The following is a 21000-nucleotide window of genomic DNA, read 5'->3' as shown; positions in this document are numbered from 1 at the left end:
GATAAGTAAGTCTACAGAGATGGATCCACTACACCATCCAAATTTCCGTAAACTTTCAGATCTCTTTCTCTACATTAAACCAATGCAGATGAAATATTTCCAGCTCACTCATGGTAGGCCATCTTTTAACCCATATTTCAGGTAACGAAACAAATCAACTATTAAAAGTTTTTTTTTTTCCTCTAAACTTCCCAAGCAGCAATATTAAATGCAAAGTGCCTTCTTAGTGGGCTGTACTCAATAAACTAAGTCTGATTCAACTCCATGTCCCTTCTTCCCCCATTATTCCATAACTTATCATTCATTCCCATGCCTATTCTCCAGATTGCTGTTCAAATAAATGAGATAACTCTAACAGTTCTTTTTCAGTGTAGCACACCACCTCATGGGTCACACTCGACCTCACCTCTAGGAGCCCACCAGAACTTTATTTACAGGTCTAGAAACAAACACAGATATTGGGGATGGCTTCTGAAGAGAATCAATATTATCTTTCCTGGCAACTACCCCAGGGGAAGCCATCACTGTTGCCTCAGTCAGTGCAGGGTTTATCTCTTCAGATCGAGTTGGAAAGGCTGATGGAAGCACTCGTCAGAAAGGGGTTGTTGACACTTCTCAAGATTAGGAAGTTGTTCTTCCTGCCAAAAAAAAAAAAAAAAAAGAAAAAGAAATAAGTTCATCAGAGTTTACACACTAAGTGTCCCAGATTCTTCAGGGTCCTCCCACATGTCCCCATTCAAATTTGCAGGATTTTCTTCTCTTCCAATCAATGCCCTTACTATAAAAGCAGACACCTGATGAGGCTATACATGCATCTTTTATTGCAGGTCAGTTACTCACATGATAACAGCCTGTGTCTGTTTTCCACAATTTTAGCTCTTCCCTACAAGTCATAAGACTCTCACTCAGGGCAAAATTAGCAGATTTGAGGCTCAATATCTGCTTCTGAAGCTGGGAGACAGAATCCTGGGTTCACCATTTTCTCTTATCATTTTATTCACTAAACTTGGGAGCTATCAAACAGCTTCATTGTGTTCCTTGGTTCTTTACATATGGTCAAAGGTATTATTTATAGAGTCACTAAACTCCCTGACTCTCACAATCAGTGAATCAAGAGTGCCAAAATCATTTATTTTACATAAGTCTCTAAACAGTTTCCACCAGACTATCAGTGTTTTCCATATTCTTGGAAGTAGAGTTCATAGCATTTTTGCATCAAATTATACTAGGCAGCCAACTCCAGAAACTTCAAAACAAATGAAAGTACTTCATTTTTAATATTCTGTTCCTCTAGAACCACTTCTGGTACCAAAATCTGTATTAGTCAGGATTCTCTCACAGGGACAGAACTAATATCTGTAGGAGGGTTTATTAAGTATTTAACTTACATCATCACAATGTCCCACAATAGGCTGTCAGCAAGCTGAGAATCAAGGATAACTGATCTGAGTTCCAAAGCTGAACAACCTGGAGTCCACTATGCCAGGGCAGAGAGCATCAGGCACAGAAGGAAGATGTGGGCAAGAGGCTAGTCCATCTCACTTTTTCATGTTTTTGACTGTTTTATATTTACCGGAAGCTGAATAGATTGTGCCCACCAGATTAAGGTTGAATCTGTTTTCCCCAGCCCACTGACTCAAGTGTTAATCTCTCTGGGTAACACTCACACAGATATACCCCGGAATAATATTCTGTATATCTCAATCCAGTTAAGTTGACCCACAGTAGTAACCGTCATAGGTTCCTAGGAATACATTTGCTGCTCTGTACTGAAGCTCCCTTTTTCAAGCCAGTGACACCCTGAAGTCTGGGGCCTAGGCTGATGGACAAGCATGGGAAGTGATGGTGCTTTTATTAAGTGCACCCACTGGTGCCCAATAATCCAATCAGCAATAACTTTATTTTCTTTGAAGCACATAGAATCCTGGACTCAGCCAGACTCAAAGACTCGATAGATTATCAGTTGTGGAGAGGAGCAACCGCTGAAGGGCCTTCTGTCTGCTGAGAGCTAAGGAGGCATGAGAACTCTCAGCAGTATACTGGCGCTACCCACAGCAGGCTTTGCAGAGAGCTGGGGAGATGATGGAACAGCCAGATAGAGAGATAAGCTACCCACTCCAGGGTCTCTTCTATGCTGAAGCTTAGATGTTGGGTCACCGGATATGAAGAGCATTTACCCACTCCAGGGCTTTCTCTCTGCGGAGAGCTTAAAACCTGGTAAGATGACCAGCTGGATGGAGAAGCTACCTACTCCTGGGTCTCCACTCTGCTGAGAGTTGGACACTAATCACTGACATCCTGCCTGTAGAGAGGAGCTACCCACTCTCTCTTCTAAGAGTTGGACCCTCATCAGGACATCTGACCTATGTGGAAGAGCTACCCAGTGAGGGGCTTTTCTGTGTTCTCTGATTTGGCACACATTCTCTTTACATAGCTCACTCTCCATTTATCCATCTACCTCATTATTCCTGAATGCAGAACAATTATTTGAGACCTGCTGAATGATTGAGCTAAAAGAGCTGTAACACGAACTGGGGAAAAAAAGATATGCCTTGCTCATCACATCATGGAAGACAAAAATAAGAGGAGAGTTATGACCCTTCAGGGTGCACAGACCTAGGGGCTCTCAAAGCCAGAGCTGTGACATCTTCTTTAGGACTTTGAAGTTTCTGGCATCTTCAGATGCCTGATCAAGCTGCAGCTTCTCTGTGAGATGGCACTTCAGTTGGCACCTAAAAATTCCTGCCCTGCCACAGCTGGCATGCCTGGCTGTGTGTAGTGGCTGATGCCCACACTTGCTCATACACTCCTTGCCATTCTATGCCACATTTGCCCTTGGCAGCTGTTAAATTCATACCCGTAGTGCAAGCTGTGGGCAACCTCTCAAGCCGGGTGAGTATAACAAACTTAGCAGGCCTGAGCAAATCTCAGGCAAAGGCACCCCTGGCCATAGAGGTTTCTATCTGGCAAGTTGACTCCACCAAAATCCCATGACAAAAGAGGGGATGCCTTACTTCTATTGGATCTTTAAATATTGACAATTGAGTGTCTTACAACTTGACATACATATAGATAGATGATAAATAGATGATAGATGATAGATAGATAGATAGATAGAAGATAGATAGAAGATAGATAGATAGATAGATAGATGGATGGATAGATAGGGGTGTGTGTGTGTGTGTGGTGTGTGTGTGTGTGTGTGTGTGACGGAGTCCCACATTGTCACCCAGGCTAGAGTGCAGAATGCAGTGGCATTATCTCAGTGTACTGCAACCTCTGCCCCCAGGGTTCAAGTGATTATCCTGCCTCAGCTTCTCAAGTAGCTGGGATTACAGGCACCTGCCACCCAGGCTGGAGTGCAGTGGCACGTTCTCGGCTCACTGCAAGCTCCGCCTCCTGGATTCATGCCATTCTCCTGCCTCAGCCTCCCCAGCAGCTGGGACTACAGGCGCACGCTGCCACGCCAGGCTAAATTTTTGTATTTTTAGTAGAGACAGGATTTCACTGTGTTAGCCAGGATGGTCTCGATCTCCTGATCTCATGATCCATCCGCCTCGGCCTCCCAAAGTGCTGGGATTACAGGCATGAGCCACCGCGCCTGGCCAAACTTGATGTTTTTAAACCTTATTTGGAAATTACTATATTTAAAAATTATTTAAAAATTAAATTTGAAAGATTGGTATTTGCATTGAACCACCTGTTTTACTTATACTCTCTTACTCTTTTATATCCTATGAGAGCATATTTCTAAAATACATGACATTGGGGTTCAGCATAGCATTTTTCATGGTAGATTATAAAGTTTACTAATGAAAAATAATTTCTGATTCCTGGATTTTGACATTTTGTACTCATGTAATTTTTTTTGTGAGGAGTTTTCCTGTGCATTGTAGGATGATGAGTAGCATTTCTGGTCTCTTCCACTAAGTGCATTAGTAACCTCTTTTTTTCCTTGGTAGAAATACCTAAACATGTTTGTATCTTGTGGAAGCAAAATTGATGACATTTATTATTCTAGAGAGTTCTGATGAAGAAATAAGAATCTGCTTTTTAAAAATTTGCAGAAATTTTACATGAGATCTCACTATAACTACTGCTATTCTGACATCCTGTCATTTTCTATCATTATTATGTAAGTTAAGACTATAATACTTTGCTTTTTGCAGGATAGTGTTGAAAACACAGGCTAAACAGATGTTGAACAGCTGCTATAAGAGGCCACATTTGGGTAAGAAATGAGTTATTTGTCTTTATCTCAAAGAGCTCACCATAACTAATTATTACAGAAATGCAAATCTAAACTGCAATAAGATAGCATCTGAAGTCAGTCAAAATGGTAATTAATAAAAAGCCAAGAAAAAACAGATGGTGGTGAGGCTGTTCAGTAATAGGAATGCTTTTACATTGTTGTTCAGAATGCAAATCAGTACACTGTGAAAAAGTGTGTGATGATTAATCAAGTATTTAGAATCAGAAATACCACTGGACGCAGCCATTACATTACTGGATATATACCCTTCCAAAAACAAGTCATTCTGTTACAAGGATACATGAATGTGTATGTTTATTACAGAACTATTCACAATAACAAAGACGTGAAATTAAACCAAATGCCTATCAATGACAGCATGAGTATAGGAAGTGTGGTACATTTACAAAGTGAATTTATATGCAGCCATAAAAAGGAATGAAATCGTGTCCCGTGAAGGGACATGGATGAAGCTGGAAACCATCACCCTCAGCAAACTGACACAGAAACAAAACGCATATAAGAAAGCAAACACTGCATTTTCACACTCATGTATGGGACCTGAACATTGAAGACACATAGACACTGGGAGGGAAACATCACACACGTGGGTCTGTCAGGATGAAAAAGAGCTTCAGGCCGGGCGCGGTGGCTCAAGCCTGTAATCCCAGCACTTTGGGAGGCCGAGACGGGCGGATCACGAGGTCAGGAGATCGAGACCATCCTGGCTAACACGGTGAAACCCCGTCTCTACTAAAAAAAAAAAAATACAAAAAACTAGCCGGGCGAGGTGGCGGGCGCCTGTAGTCCCAGCTACTCGGGAGGCTGAGGCGAGAGAATGGCGTAAACCCGGGAGGCGGAGCTTGCAGTGAGCTGAGATCCGGCCACTGCACTCCAGCCTGGGCGACAGAGCGAGACTCCGTCTCAAAAAAAAAAAAACAAAACAAAAAAACAAAAAAACAAAACAAACAAACAAACAAAAAAAACAAAAAAGAGCTTCAGGGTAAATAGATAAATTATGCAGGGCTTACTACCTAGGTTATGGGTTAATATGTGCGTTCAACAACCATGGCACTTGTTTGATTTTGAAATAAACCTTCATGCCCACACATGTACCATGGAATTTAATATAAAGTAAAATTAAATAAAAACAAGAAGGCATTTGTTTTTGTAGAGGTTATAGTAACTTTGAAATATGTGCCACACTTTAAGACTTTTTGTTTGAAAGATGGAGCCTCTCTCTGTCCCCAGACTGGAATGGTGCGATCCGGGTTGACTGCAATCTCTGCCATCTGGGTTGAAGTGATTCTCCTGCCTCGGTCTGCCAAGTAGCTGGGATTAAAGGCACATGCCAACACACCCAGCTAATTGTTGTATTTTTAATAGAGATACGATTTCACTGTGTTGGCCAGGATAGTCTCCATCTCCTAACCTTGTGATCCACCCGCCTTGCTCTCCCAAAGTGCTGGGATTACAGGCGTGAGCCACCATGCCGAGCCTTAAGACATTTTTAAAATATAATCACAAATCAGTTTCTGACAAACTGCATTGAAAAGTACATAAGCAGTACATTTCAATTCTTCTTTGACTGAATTTATTTCCTTTTATTTTTGGAGTGGAATCTCACATTGTCCCTTTGGCTTGCGTGCAGGGTGCAATCTTGGCACCCTGCAACTATTTGCCTCACAGTTAAAGTAATTAATCTGCCTCAGCCTCTTCGTTAGCTGAGATTACGGGTGGGCACCACCACAGCTGATGGAGTTTCACTATGCTGTCCAGACTTGTCACTAACTCCTGACCTCAACTAATTTGCCTGCCTTATCCTCAGAACAGGCAGGGATTACAGGTGTGAATGACCATGTCTGACCCTTGATTGGATTTATAATTGAGAAAAATACACATCTTGCAAAACTTTATTTTTATATCATATTTTTACAAGTTTATTTATATATACTAATTCAAGAAAAAACAATGTAACTTTAATGCATTCTCTTTTATTCTAAATAAATTTATTTCCATTTTTATTTAATTAAAAGTATAGGTTAATTTAGAATGTTATTTTTCTTCTGGGTAAAGTTCTCAGGTTTTAGAAATTTCTTTAAAAACCTAATTTGAGAAACTAATTACATTTATTGATTATACTTGGGATTTTCTTAGGATTTGCTTTTGTAAGAAAATTCAAAATTGTTTTAAGATAAAATGAGATTTTTATATCAAATAATCTTAGAAGTATTTTCTTTTAAAGCCTTTTTTAACCTATATTTTCTACTAATAATACTGTGATTACTTTTTCTTACTTTCTAGGAATTAATTGATTATTTCCTCTTCCCTACATAAGAAGTTCGTCTGCAACATATAAGAAGTAAACAACTGCCAACTGAGCTGGCTGTTCGCATCTGTAGCTTACCAACTACCATTAATCCTGGTTTGAGCTACTTATAGTACCAGCTATTGACTGTAAAAAAATCTTTTTTTTTTTTTTTTTTTTTTTTTTTTGAGGCTGAGTCTTGCTCTGTCGCCCAGGCTGGAGTGCAGTGGCCAGATCTCAGCTCACGGCAAGCTCCGCCTCCCGGGTTCCCGCCATTCTCCTGCCTCAGCCTCCCGAGTAGCTGGGACTACAGGCGCCCGCCACCTCGCCCGGCTAGTTTTTTGTATTTTTAGTAGAGACGGGGTTTCACCGTGTTCGCCAGGATGGTCTCGATCTCCTGACCTTGTGATCCGCCCGTCTCGGCCTCCCAAAGTGCTGGGATTACAGGCTTGAGCCACCGCGCCCGGCCGACTGTAAAAAAATCTTTAAAAGATAGTAGATTGTTTGGCTAAAACGTATTACATAGACAAAACAATAGCTAGTGAGTATTTTAAATTATAAAGCTCCTTTCGTTCACTAATAATAGCAGTGTGTGAAATTCTATTTTCTGTTAGATAAAATCAACTCATGGGTTTTTTTTGGTGAACTATTTTAACATTCTGTAGCCATCAGGCATATAATTAAATATAGTTAAAACAATTTTAGCCTGAGAGTATGATTTATTTTTTAAAAAACCTATTTCTTTAATACTTCCCTTAGTTGGTTTTGGTAACTTAACACAGTGAGTTGTTTTAATCACATGTGAAAAAATACTGGTAGCAAAGAGCCAAATTTAATGCTATAAAAAGTTTATATTTAAAATGTACGCATTAACAAGTTTTTTATAAACCTAAAATTAAAGTTGCTTAATATTATTTTAGTTAAGTTCTAATAAAGTTATGGTTTAAAAAATCATATAAGAAAAGAACCTTTGAGTGCATTTTATTGCTTCTAAATAAACATCAGTTCCACAAAAAGGGTAGCAATGTTCAAATCTTATACAGAGCTGAAACAAGTCCGAGGTAATGTAAATAAATTAATAAATAACATACATTTAGCTTATTTCAAGAGAAAACTGAATGTTAAATATATAATTAACAGCAGCATTCGGTATAGACCTGTAATTAGTAAATGTGAAATTATATTTATGTTTTTCTCTTTGTGAGTATATTTTCTAGCACATTGTAGGAGTTTCTAGCTAAATTCACTACTTAACAGGTCAGATCTTTATTTGTCCTGTGGCTTGTAGGTAGAGGAAAGAGTTCCCTTTTGAAAAACACTTTTTTCTTACTTATTTAACTATTGTATTGACATAGTGAATACATAGTTTCAAAAGAATTTTTTGAAACAAATACTGCTGTTGTTAACCTATTTAGCTAACAGTTTTATGGGGTTAATACATATTTCCAAATACATAAGAGGATATGTACTACAATTATTAACCTGCCACCAATATTATATTTCTCATCCAGAGATTATCCCTGTATGTGCAGAAATCCATGCATGTAGCTATTTGTTTTTTTTTTTACACAAATGAAAACATACAATATATAGTATTGTTAACTTTCTTTTGTAGTCAAACACCTGTCAGCATATGAAGATTTGTTTAATTCTGTTTTGCAGTTTCACAGCTTGCAGTTAAATGTGCTCTAATTTATGCAGTTCATCTCTAAAATGGATTGATGTGTAAGCAGTATTACATTTTACTAAAAGTAGAGAAGAATTTATAGTTCTCACAGTATTTTTAAATACACAAGACAAAGAAATTATTGCTGTTTACTGAGGAATAAAGCAGATATTTATTTGAAGTTATAGTTTTATGATTCACAACAATAACTTTAAACAAAGTACTCAATTAAAACTGAGAAAACTCTAATGTTTTATTTATATAAAATTCTGATGAAAATTAATTAAATACACTTATTTTAAGCTCAAACGTTTTATAATAAGTAAACTTGTAATGATTAAGTCTACGTCCACGTTTAACACATGAAAATTTAATATTATACCATGTTATATAACTCTTTCTGAGAAAGCACTTCTTGTAATCTCAGCTTATAAAGTACTTCTTGAGTGGGAATATCTGCCCCTGCTGGACCACACCCACCAAAAAAGATCTGTGGGACTCAGAGGCTGGTGCTACTCATCATGTAAATTCTGTGATCCAGCAGCTGTACCTGATCCCTGTCATCAGCAGCAGTATTTCTACCATTGAAAACACAGGTAGTGACATCGATGATGATTGTGGAGCTGTTAAAAGAGGGTCTCCAGCCTCCAGAACGCAGAATGGTATATCCACTGATGGCTTGAATTTTGTGCCTGGAAAAACCACATACACTCAATACCAGCTGGTGGAAGCAGTTGGGAGGAAGGCTGTACCATGCAAAGCCTCGTGGGTGGAGCTGCTCAAGACCATGGGAATCCAGCTCTTGAAGATCATTCTGAAGCCTTAAGGTTGTATTGCCTCGTTGGATTTTAGACTTGCATGCGGTCTGTAGCCCCTTTATTCTGGTCAGTTTTTCACATTTGGTATGTCGGTATTTTCCCAATGCCTGTACTTTATTGTTCTAAGAAGTAACTAACTTGCTTTACATTTTACAGGCTCATAGGCAGAAAAACTTTCTTTGTCTCAAGTGAGACATTGGAGTTTGACCATTGAGTTAATGCTGAAATGGGTTAAGACATTGCAGGACTATTGGAAAAGCATGATAGGTTTTGAAATGTGAGGACATGAGGTTGGGGAGGGGCCGAGGTTGGAATGATATGGTTTCACTGTGTCCCCACCGCACTTGAATTTTTACATGTGGTGGGAGGAATGAGATGGGGGGGGTAATTGAATCATGGGAGCAGATGTTTTTTATGCCGTTATTGTGATAGCGAATAAGTCTCACCAGATCTGATGGCTTGAAACATCAGAATTTTCCTACAGAAGCTCTCTCTTTGCCTGCTGCCATCTGTTAAGATGTGACTTGCTCCTGTTTGCCTTCTACCACAATTCTGAGGCATCCAAAGTCATGTGGAACTGTTAGTCCATTAAACTTCTCTTTCTTTTGTAAATTGCCCAGTCTCACATATGTCTTTAGCATGAAGATGGACTAATACAGTACAAATATCAGATTGACTGATAAAGCTCTGTGACTTTACTTTCACATCGTCAAGTCAAGATGTAAGTAAAATATAATTGTGTGTAGGTCTCTGAAAATTCATATCAACCTTTTTCTAGTTCAATAACATTTTCTTAACATATTTTAATATAGACAGTGCTGAAAGACTTGTTAAATCAAGTTATTATAATGTACTCTATACTTTTATAATTAGTGCTAACTTAAGGCTACAATAGTTTTAATTTTTTAAAAAGACAAAGTTTCTATTGAATGCAGTGGTGCAATCATAGCTAACTGCAGCTTCTAACTAGTGGGGTCACGTTGTCTTCTAACTACTGGGCTCATGTTATCCAGCCGCCTTAGCCTCCCAATGAGCTGGGTCTACAGGAAGAGGCCAGTAGGCTTAGCTAGTTATTTAATTTGGTTATTTATTTCAATTTTGTTGTTAGAGTCAGAATCCTACTATGTTACGCAGGCTGGCCTCAAACTCTAGGCCTAAAGTAATCCACCCACCTTGGCATCATAAAGTGCTAAGATTACAGGTGTGAGTCACAATACCTATTGAATTTTTAAAAACTTTTTGTAGAGATGGTGTTTCACTATTTTGAGAAACTTGGTTACAAATCCCTGCCCTCAAGGTTATTTTTGCCTTGGCCTTCCAAATTTTTTGAATTACAAATATAAGCCACAAAACCTGGTCTAAAAAATGATCTATGTTCTTAACTATGAGTTAAATTTTATCTAGTAGAGATAAAGTTTCATACTTAATGATAAACAGAATAAACTATGATACAATTTATTGGTGTAGGAACCAATTTTTAAATAATAAATGCAAATTTACATTAGAGAATTTTAAGTTTACTAAGAATTCTGTCACAAGGACTGCAAAAATGTGTATTTAAAATTTGAAATAATGTTTTTATGGTAGGAAAATGTAAAGCAATATAATGGGAATCAACATATTACAAGCACTCTGTGAATAAAAAGCGTAATCACTGGCAGGATCCCAAATTATTCTTTCATGTGAAATCCAGTGGTAATGTGGAATATACCAGCAATTTGCTTACTAATCATAAGTAATTTCTTTGCTTTAGGCAGAAAAATAATTCTACTCTTCAAATAAAAATACATATACAGGCCGGCGCGGTGGCTCAAGCCTGTAATCCCAGCACTTTGGGAGGCCGAGACGGGCGGATCACGAGGTCAGGAGATCGAGACCATCCTGGCTAACACGGTGAAACCCCGTCTCTACTAAAAAATACAAAAACTAGCCGGGCGAGGTGGCGGGCGCCTGTAGTCCCAGCTACTCGGAAGGCTGAGGCAGGAGAATGGCGTAAACCCGGGAGGCGGAGCTTGCAGTGAGCTGAGATCCCGCCACTGCACTCCAGCCCGGCGACAGAGCGAGACTCCGTCTCAAAAAAAAAAAAAAAAAAAATACATATACAGTCAAAAACATTTGTATTTTCAAGCACGTTCTTAATACAGTTTTTGTTAATTAACACTAATTATTAGTGATTAACTTACCACTTCACTAACCCATATTGCAAATTAAAAGTAAAAATAATTTTTTACACACGTTGATTAAAAATAATATTACTATTTTAAATTATGCTTTTATATTTTCATATATTAAGAACCACTATTCTAAGGTACACATATCTTAAACTTTTCACCTCAAATAACTAAACCAAAAAGGCAACATATTCACATACATTCAGGCTAATGATTCAACAAGAAAAGTTAAATAAAGACTGAACAAAATAATTTAACAGATTTTGATGCCTTGTAAAGAATCACACAAGCCAAACACTAATCATTTTTTATTAGTAAGAAGTTAACCTCAAAGCTTACCTTGAGCAGGATTTAAATAAACACCATTACATGTAAATACTTTCATTCAGTTATGCATAAATTTCACATTTTGCTTTCATACACTTCTCCAATGGCTGGTGACATAATGATATGATGTGGTATTGCAAGAGTTAGCCATAATATATACCTTATTATCTCATCAACTTCATCTATCATGTGCATTTGTTTATTAAAAATTAGTACATAAGCATTTAACCACCTCTTCTCTTGCCTATGGGACATGCACTTCAGCGTGTAATCAAATACATTTGTGTACTCTGCATCAAAACACTGACATTTTTATTTCTTTATCATCATCCATTTTCAATTCTGTTACATGTCCATCATCAAATTTATACCAGTGATCTTAATCATCATCCTACCATCATTTGAGTGATACAAGAATAATAGGCTGGGCGCGGTGACTCACGCCTGTAATCCCAGTACTTTGGGAGGCGAGGCGGGCGGATCACCAGGTCAGGAAATCCAGACCATCCTTGCTAACACGGTGAAATCTCATCTCTACTAAAAAAAAAGAAAGAAAAGAAAGAAAAAGAAAAGAAAGAAAGAAAAAGAAAGAAAGAAAAGAAAGAAAAAGAAAGAAAGAAAAGAAAGAAAGAAGAAAGAAAAAAGAAAGAAAGAAAGAAAAGAAAGAAAAGAAAGAAAGAAGGGAGGGGAGGGAGGGAGGGAGGGAGGGAGGGAGGGAGGGAGGGAGGAGGGAGGGAGGGAAGGAAGGAAGGAAGAAGGAAGGAAGGAAGGAAGGAAAGAAAAGAAAAAGAAAGAGAGAAAGAAAAATTATAAAATGAGCCGGGCGAGGTTTGGGTGCCTGTACCCAGCTACTCGGAGGCTGAGGCAGGAGAACAGCGTGAACCCGGGAGGTGGAGCTTGCAGTGAGCTGAGATCACGCCACCGCATTCCAGCCTGGGCGACAGAGCGAGATTCCTTCTCAAAAACAAAAACAAAAACAAAAAAAACTAATACTAATGCCCACCACTTGCTTGATCACTGTGCACAAGCACACCTACAAGTCTGTATTTTGTGATTTCTGTAGTTTCATTTTCACACTACCCTTTCTGTTGAATCAACTGATGTTCTGAATTTACATGATTCTGTTCCAGCTTTGCAACGTCTGGTACTGTGTAACTTGCCATATACAGCTCCCAAAGAAATTCAAAATAATTATTGACTGTAACTGCACATTTTCCCAGTCATATTCAGACCGTTTGAGTTGGTCGCAAAAACAAAAGGCAATATTTTAAATAGCGAGTGCTTTACTGTGTTAACATACCATAAACAGATAATATAAATAAATGTCCTCTTGTTACCTGAGCAAACATTAAAACAATGTAATAAGAATTATGAAGTTTATAATCTTCCAGCTGGGCACAATGGCTCACACCTATAATCTCAACAATTTGGGAGACTAAGGCTGGCAGAGCACAAGGTCAAGAGATCAAGACCATCCTGGCTAATGTGGTGAAACCCCATCTCTACTTAAAAAAAAAAAATTAGCCAAGCATGGTGGCGCATGTAATCCCAGCTACTGAGACTGAGGGAGGAGAACTGCTTGAACCCAGGAGGCAGAGGTTTCAGTGAGCCGAGACTGTGCCACTGCACTCCAGCCTGGGCAACAGAGCAAGGCTCTATCTCAAAAAACAAAAAAGGTTATAATCTTTCTCAATTTATTTACATATACATTAGTAAGTGATAATTAACACCATCAGGGTAATTATGTCATAATTAACTTAAGCAATGCTTACTTACCAAAGTTTAAAATATGTATATGTAATAATCTTTGGTATCTGTAGGGAATTGGCTCTGGGATCCCCATGATTACTATAATCTGTGTCTGCTCAAGTTTCTAATAAACAATGGTGTACTGTATGTAAATATAATGTACACACATCTGTCTGTATAGTTTACTTCATCTCTACGTAACTTAAATAATAAAATGTAAATGTCATATAGACAATTAAACTGTAATAGCTTTTAAATTTATGTTAGTTTTTATTATGTTATTGTTATTTGTTGTTTTTGAACATTTAATACATGTTTAGAGAAATCTGTGTTTGCAGAACCTGTGGGTGTAAAAGGTCACTTACTTGTTGCAAATTAGAAAACATTACTGACACAGACCCTGATGGCTACGTGGTTCCATATAGCTACTATTATCTGTTTTATTCCTCTGATGTTTTCTTTTATGCTATTAATTAGAATTTGGTGTGAGTAAACTGAAGATATATTTTAAGCAATAATAATAGCAGCGAGTATTTATAGAACTTACAGACTAGGTAATACACAAAGAGCTGCACAGAGATTAATAAATTTAATCCTCACTGTCTTTTTTATTTTTGTTTTTTGAGATGGAGTTTCACTCTCTTCACCTAGGCTGGAGTGCAATGGCAGGACCTTGGATCACTGCAATCTATGCCTCCTGGATTTAGGCAATTCGCCTGTCTCAGCCTCCCCAGTAGTCAGTATTACAGGTATCTGCCCCCATGCCTATGTAAATATTTTAATAGAGATGGGGTTTCACCCTATTGCTAGGCTGTCTGTCTTATAAAAGGTAACCCCTGTATATAATGACTTTAAATGTGTGGATTAAGAGTGGCAGAAAGGGTAAAAATAATTGTTCCGAGTCTCAGAGATCTGAATAGCAGGCAGGATGACTTTCTAAATAAACCACCATCTAAATGGCAGCTAAGTTCAAAGCAATGCAGACAGCTTGGAGGTGAGAAGTTGTGAAGGTCAAAAGACATACATGCTCCTTAACATGTAACATCCTCAAAGACATTTTACCATTTGATCTCCAAATTAATTTGCATAGAGATAAAATCAGCTGGTTAGGCCTAGAGAATGAAATCTGTCTGTGAAACTGCAAGTGGGTGTTAAAATCTGTTGTAACCACATTAAATTAAGAAACTTTTTTACTTCAAGAGATATCTACAGTAGAAAAAGAATAACGTTTTCTTCTGTCAGCTCTTCATGATTCAATCATTTAATAGTCACTTATTTTAGAGATGAAAACAATCTTTGAGATTCTTTCATATCCAAAATTATTCACCTAATAGGATTTTTTTTTTTTTCTGGTCAGTCACTGTATTTTGTCAATATTCTTTCCCTTTAAACCAATTATCATCTAGACCACCTCTCCTCTCTGATACCACTAAAACAGTAAAAAGAAAGCAGATGTTAAATTTTGAGGATAAGCACAAACAACTCTAATGTCTTCTGATTCTGTTCAATGAGATCATTATTTTTTTCAAAACTGAACAAAACACACTTTTTGTCACATTTTGCAATAATACATATTTCCACTTTCTATTAGATATACTGTTCAAAAGAATCACAACTTTGAATGTGGACGTTAACCATCATAAAATTCTTCTTGATTCTGCACTTTCCCAATGCAGCCGTAAAGTGGGGATCACTGAAAAGATGCGCCTTCATTCATTGGATGGAATTGTGAGACACTCCCCTGTCCTGAAGAGCTGCAGGGAGATGATGGCACACAGGACAGATGTGCGTCTGCCTCCAAGTTGCTCATGGGGTAAAGTTGGGGGACCGTGTGTTTCAATGGAGGGGCACTGAGTGGATGGAGGGATAGTGGTTAAATTGCAAAGTATTGGTTGGATGGGGGAGGATTGATTAGATGGAGGAGCACTGGTTGTATAGAAAGGCATTGATAGATGAAAAAATATTAATTGGATAGAGGGGTCCTGATTATACGAGGGAGTATTTGTTAGATGGAGGGGCACTGATTGAATGAAGTAGTATTGGTTGGTTAGAGCCATGTTGGTTCAATGAAGGAGCACTGACTGCATGCAACAACACTGATTAGAAGAAGGAGTATTGGTTGGATGGAGGGGCACTGGTAGGATGCAATGGTATTGACTAGATGGAGCAGGAGTGAATGATTCAAGGAGTATTGCTTGGATGGAGGAATATTGATAGGATACAGGAGCATTGACAGGATGGAGGATTACTGGTTGGATGGAGATGCATTAATTGGGTGGAGAAATATTGGCTTGATAGAAGGGTGTTGGTTGGATAGAGGAACATTGTTTGGATGGAGGAGTACTGGTTGGACGAAGGGGGGTTAATTGAAATCGGAAGTATCGGTTGAATCGGAAGGTTGTTGATTGGGTGAAGGAGTAATATATGGATGTAGGATCATTAATTGAACAGAAGTGAACTGATTGAATGGAGGAAAACTGGTGACATAGAGAAGTGGTTATTGGATAAGTGAGTACTGGGTGGATGGAGGGGCACTGGGTAGATGAAGGGGTACTGATTTAGTAGAGGAGTATTTGTTGGATGGAAGGATACTGGTTATATGGAGATGACCTGATGAGATAAAGAAGTATTAGTTGAATAGAAGGGCACTGATTGGAAGCAGAGATATTGACTGGGTGAAATTATTTTTTTTAGATGGAGGCATAATGTCTGGATGGAGGGAAATTGATAGAAGGCCATTGATTGGATGGCAAGGCATTATTGGATAGAGGGGCACTGATTGGACGAAGTTGTTTTGTTGCCTGGAGGAACAGTGTTTGGATGGAGGGGAATTGATAGTGTTTGAATGGAGGAGCACTGAATGAATAGGAGTACTGATTGGATGAAGGTGTATTGGTTGGATTGAAGGGAGCTGATGGATAAAGGAATATTGATTGGATGCAGGGACATGGTTTGAATGTAGGAGTATTGGTTGAATGAAGAAGCAATGATTGGATGGAGAGGTACTGACTGATTGAATGGAGGGTCACTGCTTACATGGAGAGCCATTAATTGGATAGTCGAGTATTGGTTGGATGGAGGGGTATTTGTCAGATGGAGAAGCATTGATGGATGGAGGAGAATTGATTGGATGGCAGGGACATTGATTGGGTAAAGGGGCATTGGTTGGATGCAGAGGCATTGATTGTATGGAGTAGTGGTGGATGGATGGAGAAATCTTGACTGGATGGAGGGACATTGATTGGATTAATGAGCACTGGTTGGATAAGGGGGCATTGGTTGACTTGAGGAGTATTGGCTGGATACAGGAGCATTGATAGGATGAAAGAGCATAGATTTGATGGGGGAGCATTGATTAGATGGTGGAGTATTGTTCCGATACGGGGCATTGATTGAATGGAGGAACATTGAATAATTGGAGGAGTATTGGTTGCAGGAGCATTGGTTGTACAAAGGAACATTAATTGGGTGTAGCACCATTGATAGGATGGGAGATTATTGTTTGGATGGAGTAGCTTTGATTGAATGGAGGGGTGTTGATGACATGGAGAGACAATGATTAGATGGGGGAGCACAGGTTGGGTAGAGGGGCACTGATTTGGTGCAGAAGTATTGGTTAGATAGGGTGTTGCTTGAATAATGCAGCACTGATTGGATGAAAGGATGTTGGCTGGTTGAGGGAATGGTGTCAGGATGGAGGAGGGACCTGGCAGCAGAGGGGAGTCAGGTCATAACTCGATGGCCGCTATTCAATCTTGGAAATGGGTAAGTCTCGCTGGGACTTATCCACACTGTTACTGGAGGGTAGAAGAGGCGTCAGGCCCCATGTCTCCCAAAAAGTCTCCCCCCAACATGCCCAAGCCTCTCCCAGAGCCCTGTTTTGTCTCCAGATCTCTACCTTGTGACTCCTTTCAGCCTCCATTTGGGGAAACCTAAGATCTGAGCCCAGAAAGCAGGCAGGCTGACAGACAGGCAGACAGACAGATCTCTTCTCTGTGGAGCAGTTTAGGGACTGGGCCCTGTCAATGAGCAGAGGGTGGAGAGAGACACGGGCTGGAAGCAGCCGAGGCAAAGCCCACCCTCCATCTCCCCAACACTCAATCCACCAATCCAACCTCCAACCTTTATATCACAGGAGTTTTCTGAGCACCAGGTAACAGCAGAATAGCAGACAAAAGTCGGGTCTAGGCCTGGTCTTCCTGTGGCTGGCATGTGGGATTGGCCTTTTGTGTATGAGTCTTGGAGAAGGGATAGGTTGATAGTCTTGGCAGTACTTGACCTACTTTGGTGGTGGTGCTCAGGAGAGGTGGCTCTGTTTGATGGTCCCCTCCAAGACCAAGGAGATGAGTTTCTGGGGGCTGCTGACATTTCTGATCCTAGGGAAAAATAAAAAGACATCCCAGATGACCTCCTGCTTGTACCTTTCCTGCCCCACCCAGCACCTATGGGAACAAATGCTGTCCCCTCCCTGGGCCTGAAGTTTTCTATGGCTCTGATGTGCTCCAGTTCTGGAGCTGGTGGTGATGAACTGAGGAGTCTGGGGAAATGTCTCCGGATCTTGCAAGAGGGTAACCAAGCCTTGCCCTCTCAGAAAATGTGGGACCAGAAAGGACTACAAGGTATACAGGTGTAGGATGCTGACCCACTCTGGGCTAGTCCCCCAGTGCTCACAGAGTGTGGACAGCAAAGGCAGGCTTATCTGTGGGGTGGGGGTGCACTCAGACCCTCTGAGGCAGAGCCATCACCTCCTCCTGTTCCTACTCAGCCCCTGGGGCCCCCAGGTTGTCCTAGACATTGTCCTCTGGTTCTGGTCCCTCCTTGCGCAGACTCAATTCCTCCAGGTGGACTTAGTCACAGTCCTCCTTTTCTCAGGTGTGCAGGCTGGTCCTGTGGGTGGAAAGGGTGGCAAAGCCGTTCTAGAGCCATTGGATTGCTTGGCTGACCGCTTCCCATTTCCAAGTCTCAGTTTCCCCATCTGTAAAATGAGGGCAGTCAGCCTAGTTGAGTGCCTGGGGTCTGAGACCCAAGCCCATTGGGAAAGAAGGTCCAGGGGCCTCAGAGTCAGTGCAGTCTACTTGGGCACCTGTGTCAGGGCCTGAGGCTGGTTAGGGTTAGGGTTGGGTTAGGGTTAGGGTTAGGTTAGGGTTAGGGTTGGGTTAGGGTTAGGGTTAGGGTTAGGGTTAGGGTTAGGGTTAGTGTTAGGGTTCGGCCCCATCGCTGGGGGATGCCCCACCTCCTGTGAACTGCCCGTTCCACACCAGGCAGTGCTCTGCAGACTAAGGGTCCCTCAGGGGCATAGGCTGGGTTCAAGCCCCTGCTTTCCAGCTGGGCCCCAGCCTAGCAGTTGCGTGCCCACCCAGTTAGTCTTGTGGGTCCCCGGGAAGCAGGATGCTGGGACCACGACTCATGCTCTGCTCCTTGAAGAGGCCTATGGGTGTTGTAGCCACACAGAGGGGCCATTCAGGGGCAGGTCCATGTGGCCAGGCAGTTGCAGTGGGTATTGTGACAGTCGCAGAGCTGCGCTCGAGGGAAGACTCAAAGTGGCCCCTGCTGCTGGGAGCAGCAATGCCTGCCTAAGCCTGAGGCCAGGGAGAAGGGAGCTGCCTATCACAAAAATGCAGGGCCACTGATGCCCAAGCACATATGGAGAGACTGAGGCAGAGGTTGTGGGGTGGGGGAGGTGGGCAACACACCAGGCCAGGACCAGTGGCTCTTGGGGAGTGGGAGCCTGGTTGTAGGAGGACAAATGAGTGTGGCTGAGCAACACCAGTCCCTAGAGCTCCAGGCTGCTTTAGGGCCTCACAGGGGCCAGGAAAGACCCTGACCATCGAGAACTGTCAGCCCAGCTACGGGCTCTGGTCCCAATCAAGGCAAGGAGGTCCCGAGCAGAGCTGGGGTCTTAGATGGCCTGGGCCACGCAGGGCGAGTGGGGTGGGCCCTGTCGTGTCCACAGGTGACTGAGAGCGGCAAGGACCCTGAGCAGGGGTAGCGAGGTGGGGCTGGGGAGCAGCCCCTGTTGGGCCTGCCTGGGTTCAGGCGGGAACACGCACATCCACACATCTGTGAAGTATGTTCTCCCGGCTGACTCTCCAGCATGGACATCTGGAAAAACCTGCTCCCCTCCGTGGGCACGGAGATCAATGGACCCCGAGGTAGGAAGGGGCGGCGGTGGCGGGCACTCAGCCTGCATTAAGGAAGCGGTCGCAACTGTGTGCTGATGTGGCAGCACCCGGCCTGGCCCCTGCCTGGATGGGGCCCAGGGGCCCTGGGGAGCCCCAGAGTGAGGTTTACGTTTACTCACGGCGTCTTGCCAGCCGCCATGCTCTCTCGTCCTCTTCCTCCCTTCCCTCCTTTCTCCCCGTTTCCTGGCTATGGGGACATTTCAGGAACTGCTTGGAAAGGGGAGCACAGGGTGGCTGCTCGGGTTCAGGTTGGGGGCCTGAAGGGAGAGCCCTGCTCTCCCCAGCGCCAGCCCTCTAGGCCCCCATTCACCCGTCTTCTTGCTCCCCTTTAGGACTCCTGCGTTGCCGGGTGCTCTCTGTTGTCCGAAGCGCCTTTGGCCCCGTCTCACTGCTGCCACTGCTCTGGACTCTGGGACCAGTCACTAAAGCCATCGTCCTCATCCAGTTCAGGTGCCTCCGATGACTTCACACTGAGGCTGAGGTATGGCGCGCGGGGGGCGGGGGGGGCGGTGGGGGTTGGGTTAGGACTAGGCGGCTGCTGCCTTCTCTGCCTGGGGCCCACACTCAGCTCATGTCCTGGGCTCCAAGTGTGGGAAACCCTGTCTGCCACAGAGCTGATTCTGGGCTGTGTCTCCTGTGATTAGAGAATCCCTGTGGGCAGGTCTATGTCTTCCCTATCAGTCTGCGGCTCCCTGAGATCTGTGCTTCCTCCATCAGTCCAGTACTCCTTGAGGCTTCCTTCATCTGTGCAGGGCTCCTTGAGGGTAGTGCTGTGCCTCCCCTGTCAGCCTGTGGCTCCCTAAGAGTAGGGCAGTCCGTTATCAGTCTGGGCCTCCTTGGAGCAGGGCTGGGCCTCCCCCATCAGTCTAAGGCTCCCTAGGACAGAGTGGGCCTCCCCCATCAGTCTGGGATTCCTTCCCATACACCAATCTCTGTTCTGTGTGTGAACTTGCAATTCTGGGCATTTCCTTTTAATGGGCTCAAACGCTACACGAGTTTTTCTGTCTTCTTTCCTTCAGCCAGACGCTCTGAAGGTTCATTTACATCATAGCACTTCACTCCTTATACAAGCCGTTAACCCATTATTTTGTTTGGGTTGTTTCCACCACAGTACTTCTGGGCACAAATATTAGTTTGAGTACACTTCCTCAATCCTGGGTACCTATGAGTGGAACTGCTTGATTGTATGATAATTATGTTAGTTTTCTTGAGGACCCACCACATGTCTCCATAGTTGCTGCATCATTTTCTATTCCAACAAGTGCTGTTTCAGGTTTCCAATTTACCTACATCCTCTCAAAGACTTGATATTTCCAGCTTTTTACTATTTATAGACATTCCGGTGTGTGTGAAGTGTGGTGTTTCATTTTGGTTTTTAAGTGCAATTTCTGAATCCTTAATTATGAGAATCTGTTGTTCCACATGCTTTTTGGGTATTTGCATTTGTATTTGGAGAAATATCTGTTTAGAGGTCTGGAACTTTATTTTTTTTAAGTTGCAAACAGTTAGGTTTTGGATACTAAAAGT

At 41.8% G+C, this 21000-nt stretch overlaps 1 long non-coding RNA gene across 2 annotated transcripts; it reads right to left on the bottom strand.

The window, feature by feature from the left end:
• Positions 1 to 3: 3 nt before the first annotated feature.
• LOC117066822 lies at positions 4 to 19872 on the bottom strand. 2 transcript variants are annotated; one of them, XR_004430517.1, is made up of 3 exons: positions 19784 to 19872; positions 17575 to 17667; positions 4 to 638 (listed from the first exon to the last, which is right to left on the bottom strand). It is a non-coding gene; the product is annotated as an uncharacterized LOC117066822 (long non-coding RNA). The 2 variants fall into 2 exon arrangements; XR_004430525.1 differs by lacking the exon at positions 19784 to 19872 and adding an exon at positions 18037 to 18124.
• Positions 19873 to 21000: the final 1128 nt, after the last annotated feature.

This window comes from Trachypithecus francoisi, unplaced genomic scaffold (assembly GCF_009764315.1).
Source record: "Trachypithecus francoisi isolate TF-2019V2 unplaced genomic scaffold, Tfra_2.0 Contig00140, whole genome shotgun sequence".
Taxonomy (NCBI): Eukaryota; Metazoa; Chordata; class Mammalia; order Primates; family Cercopithecidae; genus Trachypithecus; species Trachypithecus francoisi.
Note: the sequence above shows the minus strand (reverse complement) of the source record. Positions and strands in the feature narration are given on the sequence as shown.